This window comes from Ovis aries, chromosome 1, assembly GCF_016772045.2.
Source record: "Ovis aries strain OAR_USU_Benz2616 breed Rambouillet chromosome 1, ARS-UI_Ramb_v3.0, whole genome shotgun sequence".
NCBI classification, from domain to species: domain Eukaryota; kingdom Metazoa; phylum Chordata; class Mammalia; order Artiodactyla; family Bovidae; genus Ovis; species Ovis aries.
In genome coordinates, this window is record NC_056054.1 from 111,503,967 (window position 1) to 111,517,170 (window position 13,204).

At 40.3% G+C, this 13,204-nt stretch overlaps 1 protein-coding gene across 6 annotated transcripts in view; it reads right to left on the minus strand.

Moving 5' to 3' along the window:
* SLAMF6 (SLAM family member 6) overlaps positions 1 to 13,204 on the minus strand; it is an 82,434-nt gene that overhangs the window by 26,133 nt on the left and 43,097 nt on the right. For 5 of the 6 annotated variants that reach the window (XR_006061360.2, XR_009600586.1, XR_006061356.2 and 2 more), the window contains one exon: positions 715 to 10,133. The exons of the other annotated variant lie outside the window; for it this stretch is intronic. The gene's annotated coding sequence lies outside the window, so the exon portion shown is untranslated. Of the gene's footprint in view, positions 1 to 714; positions 10,134 to 13,204 lie in introns of those variants that run through there. 6 annotated transcript variants of the gene reach the window in all.

The window sequence follows — 13,204 nt, forward strand, 5'->3', positions numbered from 1 at the left end:
TTTTCTTGGTTCAGATGCTGTTCAGATCGCATTATGAAAAGGGAACTACTGTGACAGTTGAAACTGGTCTGCATAATAGAGTAACAGATGTCTTTCAGTTTTCCCCTTGAGGTGTGCTACCATATGTTTAAAAACCACTTCTCTAATAAAAACAACAACAAGCAAACAAAAACCCAAAAAACACTGATTGGTAGCACCTGTCTATTCTGTGGTAGCATTTGCATAAAAATGTGTACCATTATGTAGTATTTCTACTTTACCTGTACAATACATATAAATAGTCTCAAGAGCGTAGAATAGTAAAGTGTAGTAAAATAATTGGGAAGTGAGTACTAATTATCTTTTAAAAATGTATTTTATTTAAATGTAACCTTACATAACTTCGCTTTTAATAATGGCTGTGTTTAACAACAGGCTTGTGAAATTTCTGAAATTTTAACAATGGACTTAAGTGAACCTGTATGCAATGATGGGCATACCACTAGCTTTGGGGGCCCTGAAAGTTGGAGAGGAGGAGAAAGAGAGTGAGAATGGGCTCTCAGGAAGTGTACATGCCAAAATGACAGCAAAATGATGCCCAATGAGAAACTCTCTGTGCATAGACACCAATGGACTTTGAGGACAGTGATTTAAATAAAGTAATTTAAATTTGTTCTCTATTCCAGCCTTTTCCCTCAAATCTTAGGCCTGTTAAATAATGATTAAAGAAGACAATTTAGGTGATACAAACAATCTTTACTTAACATTTTATGAAGTGGACAATCTCCATTTGGACAACTGCAAAATGAGGTGGAGGGCAGGAGCTTTTCTATTTTTTTCTGTTTCTTTTTCTTGAAGTATAGTTGATTTACAATGTTGTGTTAGTTTCAGGTGTACAGCAATGTCATTCATATACATACACATATATGTACGTATACATATATGTTAGGGGAAGCACACTGATTGAAACCGCCCACCCTGGCCAGGCACCATAGTAACCATTTGCATGAGTTGTTTTATGACAGGAGATCCTGATAAGGAATATGAAACTAACAAGCCACCATCAACCAGAAGAGTTCAGGAAAGTTTGAAAGGAGACACCACGTGTCCGTCCACTTCCCAGAATCCCTCTCGCTAGCATCCATCTTGGCTGAGTAATGTGCGCACCACCAGGAAAGACTCTGAATTAGAATGATTGGCCAAAGACCACCCGGAAACTAATCCCATCACCATAAAACCTGAGACTGTGAGCCATGCGGCAGAGCAGTTCTCCTGGGTTCCCTTACCCTACTGCTCGCCACCTGGGTTCCCTTTCCCAATAAAATCTCTTGCTATGTCAGCACATGTGTCTCCTTGGACAATTCATTTCAGAGTGTTAAACAAGAGCCCAGTTTTGGGCCTTGGAAGGGGTCTGCCTTCCAGCAAAAAATGGCGACTCTGGAGGGGACTCTTTGTTGAGGCTGACATCCTGACCACTTGGGATACTCAGGGGCCAGCTTGCCTGCCAATGGACCAGACCCAGCGGCCACAACTGGGACCCTTTTGTCCCTGGTCTCCTCTTGACGTGGACAACTGGCCAGAGTGTCCCAGCCAGGTAAGGAACAAGAGACTTTATTGACCTCTCTGCCCTTCCCTCTCTCTTTCCTCTCTTTAACCCTTTCTATCCTTCCCCATTTTTCTAGTCCCCTGGTCCTGGACACAGGAATCTGGTTGAAGGGCCTCAGCCTGAGCTGAGGATTGGAGACTGATCACCTCCTCTTAGCAGAGAACTCAAATTCTGGTTCTGGTCTGGTCTGATTTCTGGTAGGGCCGAGCTCCAGTCCTCCCTTCTCTGGAGGCCCAGGGAAAAGTCCCATAATGCCTGGGTATCTGCAGGTGGCAGGAGACATCTGAAAGGCCACCCCTTTCACCCCCCTCTCCCGCCTCCTCCCTCTTCTTTCAACCTGGCTTCCTTTCCTCCCTTTGAAATCTTTGAAGCTGTTAGTACTTGGATGTGAAGTTCTGTGTCTCTATAGGAGGTTTTAAGTGTCTGATGAAGACTGCCAGATTTATATGTGTGTGTTTTAACTCTGCGTTCTGTGTTGTGATTTTTGATGGCCATTTTGCTTTGTCTGGCCACCATTTGGTTTAGACCTGCCGCCATTTTGTTAGAACTTGATTTTCTTTCCCTGTGCCTTGAGACCAGGGCTCTCAGGAACACTTATCTAGACCATCTCTAACTCCTGAGACTGAGGGAAAAGGGGAAAAAGACTAAAATTTTTATTTATTTCAACTGTTTTTTTAATAAACTAGTAAATTTTATATTGTAATATCTAATTCATGACTAAACTTAGAAAATGAAGCTAGATCTTGCACTGTGTCTGTCTAAATATGTCTTGTTATGTCTTTGTCTCTGGGTAATATTTTTGAGGTTAATTTGTAAATGATCTCTATTTATTTGGCTTAAAAAAAGGTAAGCACCTACAAAGCAAATAATTCTAAATTGGACAATAAATTCCAGGTTCATGTGAACTGGGAAATATTCAGTATTAAATACCTGATATTAATGTTTGTTTGTTGACCTATCTAATATAGACATGTCTTAGAATGATTAAGTAGAATATTTTCATTGTATCTAGGTTTAATATAAGTTATATATTATATCTGTTACCAGTTTATCAACAAGGAAATTACCTCAAGTGGAGAAACTTCTAAAAAATGCAAATGAGATATGAGCTTTTATATAAACTCTATTAAAAATAATTATTCTTTAGAAATATCTGTCTAAAATAGTCTCTCCAGATTGGCATAACTTAAATTTCTAAGGGTTGTGCCAAGTGTGCTAAGTGTTGGAAGTCTATTGAATAGTTAGGTCATTTCCAAATAAAATAAGATTTTGAAACATTTACTACTAAACACTAATTTCCTTTTACAGAGAAACTAAAGAGATTTGGGGCTATAAATAAATAATGTTTGGTGCCATCCTAAAATGTTCTAGAAAGCAAAGGTTTTAGAAATTATCACTGGCATTTATGCTCACCAATCTATAAAATGCTAATATAAAAGTTAGTTCTTGGTTGCTAAAGGAAAGTAGGAAGTGTGTTTTCAGGAAAAAAAAAAGGTATAAAAAATACTAAAAAGAGTTATGCATGATCAGGATTTTTGAAAATTGGATTACAATTAGTTAGATAAATAGATTTTGTTAGAAATGACACAGCCATAAGAAAACTGGTTAGAGTCAACTAGGTCCAAGATGGTGGAACTGACTTTCACTAGACCTTGAGCCTTGGTATTTAGGCCTATTGTGCCATATCAACAAACTAAATGATACACCCATCAACAGTGACTAAATCTGACCAAATTTTCTAAACGCTTTAAATTGATCTTTTGATGAAACTTCCTAAATAGAATTCTTTTGAAGTTCTTTTGACCTCTAGCTAACTTTGGGGGTGCTTCAGAGGGCCCCTGAAACATCCCAAAGAAAGATATTAAGCTATGTCTATTTGGTTGGTTAAATTACATGAAAAAGATTATCAAATGAGTAATAATTCTGCTCATGTTATAATGTATGGTAAAATTACTAATACAGATATCCTAGAAATTATATGGAGTCCTTAACATTCTGATATGTCCTGGTATTCTAACGGAAAACCTGATGACTTCACAAAAGTTAACAAAGGGACTGAATGAACCAACGAATGTGCTTATAACTTTTATGGTTTTTATCTAAAAAATTACAGGTTTGAATCCTAGGTTTTCAGGGAGTAGGGAAAACCTTCCTCTCAAACTAATTATGACAATGCTTTGGTAAAACTTAATGTTATAAACAAAACAATAATATTTTCTCTCTATCTGACTCCTCCAAAAATTGGAAATTCTTAGGTTTCCAGTAAGGTTATCAAATGAGTTAGGAAGGTTATCTCACGGGTACAAAAATCTCAAGAAATTTTTGACCTTTAAAAGGGAAGAATTCACCTAGATTTGTCAGGCAAAATCTGTGATAAGCCTTTAGTGTGAGTTTCCCCAGCCCTGTTTTATTTTAAAAGTTCAGTCTGAGACTCTATAAATGTTTCATAATAAAAAGTCTATAATCAATCAAGTATGGTTATATAAATCATCAGACCAAAGTTAGTGAGAATAGACCTACTTTACGTACAAACTAGCCTTAATTTGGTTATATTTGATAAAAATGAGGGTAGCTTTAGGAAGAAAAAGATATTTCAAAAAAATGTTAAATCCCAGTTTGTTAATGGAGGTCTGCATCTAGTAAGACTCATCTTAGATAGTTCTTTAGCTGTTAAGTGATATTAATGTAAAATTTAATTGAATTCTTAAAGAACACCCTAAGTTTGTTTCTGAAGCTTATCTCAGTAATGTATCTTTGGATGAAGATCAGATGCCTCATGACCTGCAACCAGGACTGAAAAAAGACATAATTTAAGGGATTGTCTCCAACCTGGATGGAAGGTCTTTTTTTATCAGGTACTCTTAACTAGCTTATGCACAATGAAACTGAAGGGAAATTAACTCTTAGATTAATTCCCACTTCCAAAGGCCCCTACACTGGATTGGTCTATAGAGAAGCCAGCTGACCTGATCTCACCTTAAAATGATGCTCAGGCAGGAGAAACTACACTACACCAGGATGAGAAGATGACATCAGAGGTAGACAGCTTGCCCAAGATGCTGGACCTGATTCATCTGATCATTTATGTTTCCTTGACTTCATAGATCTTTGCATATAAATCAAATGCTTTTCTATCATAGGCCCAATTCTATGCTAGTTTTAGAAATCAATTCAACTGTTGGGTTTGTGGCCAATTACCTATGTCTATTTCTGGGTTACCTTGGTAAATTTCTCTACTGCAAGACTCTAACTGGTTGGTCCTGAGAAAATTTACTTAAAAAAAATCATAGTCATATTCAGGTCAGTGTGGTATTACTAGGTGGGATCCCCTCACCAGGCCAATTAATAATGCCTGCTCTGACTCTGGCCATGAATTTGAGCTTTTCTCTGTTACTCAAGCTCAATCAAAGCAACGAGAAAAGTTTCGGCAAAGGAGGAAAAAATCTCCCACAATTATGGCATGGATTTATATAGATAACACCAGGCTATGGTAATTTAGGCTTAAAGTCTCCTCTGTGTTAGAAACAATTAAATCATACTAAGGCCAATCAATCTAGTAACACTGAAAAACTAGGCTATGTGCCTTATAGATGGTGCCAATATATAATTTCCCTGGAAGATAAAGATTCTACAGAGCAGACTAAGTCAGATGACCTGAGATATACTGGGCTACATCTAATGGAAGCTCTTAAGTCTTACTTGTGACTTTACTAATACTGCAGGCTATGTTATTTGTATTTCACCTGTTTTACAAAATTGCTATTTCTTACACTGTCAAATGTGTGTCTGAGGCCTCTAATAAAATAATGTATAGTCCCATATGAGATCAATGATGGTAACAAAATATGGGAAGAAGCAACAAGAGGAAATATTTTCCTGGACCAAGAGGCTAGTAAGACAGGTGGTCCACAGAATTTTAGACACTGTTTTATGGCCTAGTCCAGTAATAGCACATTGAGTGGCTTGTCAACAAAATCTTTGCCAAACCTGAAAATGAACATTCTCAGCACCATGGGATAAAATGGTCATAAAATGCCCCCCTCAAAATCATGATCAAGTTTATGAGCAAAAAGGGGCTCTGCCAACTAAAGACTAACAGTTGCCATCTACATCTACAAAGATTAAATCATGGCCGCTGCAACTGCTGACTTTCAACACCCCTGAAAGGAGTTCAGGGTGAAAACCAGGAACAGGGCACTCTGTGCTCTGGGAAAAACTGGCAGAACAAGCCTTCAGATAGTTACATCTTTTCAGGAGAAGATTTTATGAGTCCCAATTCTTGCATCTTCTCATACCTAGAGAAATACTGACTTCATTAATGGTGAAATCTGCTTTGGCTATTAAGGAAAAGTTTACAATTAAAAGTCAAAATAGAGTAGCTATGGTTCAGATATCCTGGGAAATAACTAGGTGATGCTATGGGTGTACTTTCAGATTAGACCTTGTATTGCTAAACACTTGAGTTTTCTGAGTCGTGTCAGGCTTGGATGCCACAATTCTCAAAACAATGTCTGCTGGAAGCTAGTAACTGCAACCTTGCTTTTTATGAAACCAGGCAACTGGTTACCTGGCTACAAGTCTCCCTCAAGTGCCAGGTTCACACTGGGTTTCAGGCCCATTCTTCTTAAAAAAAAAAAAAAAAAAGAGAGAGATTTATTTTGTCTACTAAATTCCAGTTATCACTCCTCCAACTACTTCTAATTGGGTCTGTTACACCAAAATGGCAGACCAAGAGATTGAGATTTTAATTATACAAGAACTTGGAACTCAAAAGTACTTCCAATTCAGTGTCTACACTCCAAGCTGAGGCAGTCCTATGCTCCATTTTAACAGGAAGTTATTATGACCAACCTAGGTAGCATATTGAAAAGCAGAGACATTACTTTGCCAACAAAAGTCCATCTAGTCAAGGCTATGCTTTTCCCATTGGTCATGTATGGATGTGAGAGTTGGACTGTGAAGAAAGCTGTGAGCTGAAGAACTGATACTTTTGAACTGTGGTGTTGGAGAAGACTCTTGAGAGTCCCTTGGACTGCGAGGAGATCCAACCAGTCCATTCTAAATGGATCCAACCAGTCCATCCATTCTGGATGTTCTTTGGGAGGAAAGATGCTAAAGCTGAAACTCCAGTACTTTGGCCACCTCATGCAAAGAGTTGACTCATTGGAAAAGACTGTGATGCTCGGAGGGATTGGGGGCAGGAGGAGAAGGGGATGACAGAGGATGAGATGGCTAGATGGCATCACTGACTCGATGGACGTGAGTCTGAGTGAACTCTAGGAGTTGGTGATGGACAGGGAGGCCTGGTGTGCTGCGATTCATGGGGTCGCAAAGAGTCAGACATGACTGAGCGACTGAACTGAACTATCACAGTCATTGTTGCCTAGTTCCTTAAATTAAAACTGAGTAGAACTCTGTGGGGCTCTGGAGTAGAGATCTGTTCTGTGTTCTCCATTTCTTGTCTGTAGGATATAGGCTTCATTCAGCCTCCTTGACCTTCCCCAAGTTCCAAAGTGTGGATTCAAACAATTGCTAATCAAGGAAGGGAGGGGATACAGAAACAGGAGAAACAATCAAAGGTTGTTACAGCCTCCAGACAGAGTCCCCCTGATCAAAGGAATATGCATAACAATGTCTTTGAGCCCCCACCCAGGTGGAGGATGGTAACTTCAGACTGAACACAAGATTCCTGGAGTACAGCTCTGTTGCCTCACCACCAACCAATCAAAAAGGATCACAAACCCTACAACCTTCACCCCAAATGTTGCCTTCTGTTTCTGGGGACTAGAGATGACCATCCTGTTAGGTCTCCTGTTTGGCCCCTGTCTATTTCACCTCTGAGAGAGGCCAACAGTTTCAAATTAATTGCTGTTATTATAAGGATAAATGCTGGTTTCAGGCAAAAAATACCTTGACTTAGATCTGGTAGAGAGAGACTTCTGCTCTGCTAGGCAGGCCTACACCCATGCACAACAGGAAGAAGTTACAAAAAAAGAGAGACCTCCACCCCAATTCCCAAGAAGTATCTTGAGTATGAGGTCTCTCAGGGGGGAGTTGTTAGGGGAAGTACACTGATTAAAACCGCCCACCCTAGCCAGGCACCATAGTAACCATTTGCATGAGTTGTTTTATGACAGTTGTTCCTTGATCCTGATAAGGAATACGGAACTAATAAGCCACCACCAACCGGAAGAGTTCGGGAAAGGTTGAAAGGAAACACCGCATGTCCGTCCACTTCCTAGAATCCCTTTTGCTAGCATCCATCTTGGCTAAGCGATGTGTGCGCCACCAGGAAAAACTCTGAATTAGAATGATTGGCCAAAGACCACCCGGAAACTAATCCCATCACCATAAAACCCGAGACTGCAAGCCACGCGGCAAAGCAGTTCTGCTGGGTTCCCTTACCCTACTGCTCTCCACTCAGGTGCCCTTTCCCAGAACCAATACAATATTGTAAAGTAATTAGCCTCCAATTAAAATAAATAAATTTAAATTAAAAAGAAATTAAATTAAATTAAAAAAGAAAAAAATCTCTTGCTTTGTCAGCACATGTGTCTCCTTAGACAATTCATTTCCAAGTGTTACACAAGAGCCTAGTTTTGGGCCCTGGAAGGGGTCTACCTTCCTGCAACATATACATTACTGTAGGTATATGTATATGTATATGTATATGTATATGTATATGTATATGTATGTGTGTGTGTGTATATATATATGTATATAACAGCATATAAAAACATAACAGCATATAAAAACATGACAGCATATAAACTGATGCTATATATACATATATATATATATGCACACACACACACTTTTTCAGATTCTTTTTGGCAGGAGCTTTTATAAGATAAAGAATAAGGCAAAAGCAAGGAAGTATAGAGCCCAGAGTTGGCTTGCGTATTTCACACTCAAGCAAGCAGAGTGTAGGTGAACAAAATGTGCCACCCCAAAATATCTCTTTGGCATGAAAATTATTTTGAACTGAAAACAAGCAAGTCCCAAAAGACTCAGGAAGAAATTTTGACCTTCTCTCTAATTGCCTAAAAGAATTCAGATAGAGGGCTTTTCCTGGAATAGAGCTATCATCAGAGATATCTGCAAAGACTATGGGCTAGGAGTGGTGGGGAAACTCAACAGGGCCTAACGATCAGGATCCACTCTGTGTCCCATAGTTTCTACCTGGCCCGGCAAACATTTGTTTACCAAACATTTGCTTTCCCATCTCCGTGTGAATCGCCCTCTTCCCCCTTGAAATCCCAAACCACTACCCCAATATCCTCTTTGTTTTTAGCTAAATATGGTATATAAGGTTAGAGTTTGGACTATTTTGCAAGTTACTCAGTTTTCCTGTGTCTCTACCAGGAATGCATGCTATTAAACTTTTATTTTCTTCTGATCATCTGTCCCATGCTGACTTAACTCTTGGGTTAGCCAGAAGAACCTAGAAGGAAAATTTCTATTGGCTGTCTTGGGTCTTCCTCCCTGCATGGGCTTTTTTCTAGTGAGTGGGGACTACTCTCTAGTCATGGCATATGGGCTTCTCATTGAGGTGGCTTCTCTTGTTTCAGAGTATGGGCTCTGGGGTGTGTGGGCTTCAGCAGTTGTGATTCCTGGGGTTTAGAGCACAGGGTCAATAGTTGTGGTGCACGGGCTTAGTTGCTCCAAGGCATGTGGAGTCTTCCCAGACCAGCGATTGAACCAATGTCTCCTGCATTGGCAGGAAGATTCTTTACCACTGAGACACCAGGGAAGCCATTCCAGAAACTTCAGACATTCAGATTACCTGACCATGAGGAATAGTATATAAAGAAGAGCTAGGCTCCTAAAATGGCTGCCACCATGCCTTTGTTTATGGCTTTGTAGGAGAGGCCCTTGGATCATCTTTCAGAGTCTACCAAATCTTAATTCACATGAAGTCAATGGCAATCGTATTTCTAAGACCACAGCAAAAGTGAAACATCAGGTTAGAAGCTACTGGGTTATAAGAGACAGTTTCTACGATAAAGGAAGTAACTATTATTCTCTTGATATAGTAGGAGACTTTAGGAGAACATGACTGTTGTTGTTTAGTTGCTCAGTTGTGTCTGACTCTTTGCAACCTCATGAATCGCAGCACGCCAGGCCCCCCTGTCCATCACCAACTCCCGGAGTTCACTTAGACTCATGTCCATCGAGTCAGTGATGCCATCCAGCCATCTCATCCTCTGTCGTCCCCTTCTCCTCCTGTCCCCAATCCCTCCCAGCATCAGAGTCTTTTCCAATGAGTCAACTCTTTGCATGAGGTGGCCAAAGTACTGGAGTTTCAGCTTTAGCATCATTCCTTCCAAAGAACACCCAGGGCTGATCTCCTTTAGAATGGACTGGTTGGATCTCCTTGCAGTCCAAGGGACTCTCAAGAGTCTTCTCCAGCACCACAGTTCAAAAGCATCAATTCTTGGGTACTCATCTTTGTTATGGTCCAACTCTCACATTCTACTGGAAAACCATAGCCTTGACCATATGGACCTTTGTTGGCAATGTGATGTCTTGCAAAATTCAGGAAAACCTGGTAGAGTACAGTAGTTAACAGTTATATTGACATACATGATTAATCAAGAAATGGCAAAATAATAGTTGTTATATTCTGTTTAAGAAAGAGGGTGCTAATTAACTATTCTAGACAGATTTCCATAAATGTTTATAATACAAGAAAATTGCTTAAACAGGTAAACTTCAGTTCCTGAACAAGTTGCATTAATACAAATCACATTGTTCCTTAAAGATCCTGGTGCATGCAGACTTATTATCTAACTTTAACATTTTAGTTTTTTTTTTTTTTTTTTTTAAGATTTTATTATTTATTTATTTATTCTTTTGCCACACTGTATGGCATGTGGGATCTTAGCTTCCCAACCAGGGATCAAATCTGTGCACTCTGCAGTGGAAGCAAGTTTTAAGCACTGAACTGCCAGAGAAGTCTCTCTGTCTGAGGTGTTTTTTTTTTTTTTTGTATAACCAGTTTCCTAATTTGTCAGAGTCATTTGTTTGAAAATTAACAAGAAGTCTAAATTATTACTCTGGCCACACTTTTCCATCTGATGTTCTGCTTTCAATCTCATTCTCAATTTAATTACAACTAGACTCATAAATGTTCCTATGAAATAATAGAAAAAATATGTATTTCTGCTCAGAGGGTGAGGCGTCTGCCTGCAGTGCAGGAGACCCAGGTTTGATCCCTGGGTTGGGAAGATTCCTGGAGAAGGAAATGGCAACCCACTCCAGTATTCTTGCCTGGACAATCCCATGGACAGAGGAGCCTGAGTGGGCTACAGTCCACGGGGTTGCAAAGAGTCGGACATGACTGAGTGACTTCACTTCACTTCTCTTTCCCCAGTTCATGGCACAGAGCTCTCAAAACCCTGGTAGTTTCTTAATTCTTAAGGGCACTAGGAATATCTTTTGCTTTAATATTTGGTTTTTGATTTCAGCTTCTGACACAGAGCAGCTAAATATCTTGGAACTCAGGAAATTCACGTGGCAGAAATGTTTTTTGTGCTTATGACTCTTGGTGGGATCCTTGATAGTTCAGGTTGGGGACTGGTCACCAGAAAGACCAAAGTATGATTAGAAGTGTGGAACTTTCAGCTCCATCTCCCATCCTCCAGAAAGAAGAGAGGGCTGGAGACTGAATTAATGATCTATCATCTCTGTGTGATGACAACTCCATAAAAATCCCCCAAATATTGGGGTTTAGAGAGCTTCTGGGTTGCTGAACACATGGAAGTACTGGAAAGAGAGTGTGCATAGTGAGGGTGTGAACACTTTGAGCCCTTTTCCCCATTCTTTGCCTTACACAACTCCTCCTTCTGGACGTTCATCTGTATCCCTTCAGTTTAGTTCAGTTCAGTTCAGTTCAGTTCAGTTCAGTTCAGTTGCTCAGTCATGTCCGACTCTTTGCGACCCCATGAATCACAGCACGCCAGGCCTCCCTGTCCATCACCAACTCCCAGAGTTCACTCAGACTCACGTCCATCGAGTCAGTGATGCCATCCAGCCATCTCATCCTCTGTCGTCCCCTTCTCCTCCTGCCCCCAATCCCTCCCAGCATCACAGTCTTTCCCAATGAGTCAGCTCTTCACATGAGGTGGCCAAAGTACTGGAGCTTCAGCTTTAGCATCATTCCTTCCAAAGAACACCCAGGACTGATCTCCTTTAGAATGGACTGGTTGGATCTCCTTGCAGTCCAAGGGACTCTCAAGAGTCTTCTCCAACACCACAGTTCAAAAGCATCAATTCTTTGGTGCTCAGCTTTCTTCACAGTCCAATGCTCACATCCATACATGACCACTGGAAAAACCATAGCCTTGACTAGATGGGCCTTAGTAGGCAAAGTAATGTCTCTGCATTTCAATATGCTATCTAGGTTGGTTATAACTTTTCTTCCAAGGAGTAAGCGTCTTTTAATTTCATGGCTGCAGTCACTTTGGAGGCCCCCCCCCCCCAAATAAAGTCTGACACTGTTTCCACTGTTTCCCCATCTATTTCCCATGAAGCGATGGGACCGGATGCCATGATCTTCATTTTCTGAATGTCGAGCTTTAAGCCAACTTTTTCACTCTCCTCTTTTACTTTCATCAAGAGGCTTTTTAGTTCCTCTCCACTTTCTGCCATAAGGGTGGTGTCATCTGCATATCTGAGGTTATTGATATTTCTCCCAGCAATCTTGATTCCAGCTTGTGTTTCTTCCAGTCCAGCGTTTCTCATGATGAACTCTGCATAAGAGTTCAATAAGCAGGGTGACAATATACAGCCTTGACATACTCCTTTTCCTATTTGGAACCAGTCTGTTGTTCCATGTCCAGTTGTAACTGTTGCTTCCTGACCTGCATATAGGTGTCTCAAGAGGCAGGTCAGGTGGTCTGTATTCTCATCTCTTTCAGAATTTTCCACAGTTTATTGTGATCCACACAGTCAAAGGCTTTGGCATACTCAATAAAGCAGGAATAGATGTTTTTCTGGAACTCTCTTGCTTTTTCCATGATCCAGTGGATGTTGGCAATTTGATCTCTGGTTCCTCTGCCTTTTCTAAATCCAGCTTGAACATCTGGAAGTTCACGGTTCACGTATTGCTGAAGCCTGGTTTGGAGAATTTTGAGCACTACTTTACTAGCGTGTGAGATGAGTGCAATTGCGCGGTAGTTTGAGCATTCTTTGGCATTGCCTTTCTTTGGGATTGGGATGAAAACTGACCTTTTCCAGTCCTGTGGCCACTGCTGAGTTTTCCAAATTTGCTGGCATATTGAGTGCAGCACTTCGACAGCATCATCTTTCAGGATTTGAAAGAGCTCAACTGGAATTCCATCACCTGTCCTTTTATAATGAATGAATAATTATAAGTAAGTGTTTCCTGGGTTCTCTGAAACATTTTAGTAAATTATAGAACCCAAGGAAGGATTTGTGGGAACCCTGATTTACAGCCAATTTGGGCAGAAGTTCAGATAACAATTGAGGACTTGTGATTGGCATCTGAAGTGAGAGTTGGGGTACAGTTTCATCCAACTGAGCCGTTAATCTGTTGATTGTTGTTTTTCAGTTGCTCAGTTGTGTCTGACTATTTGCCACCCCATGGACTGCAGC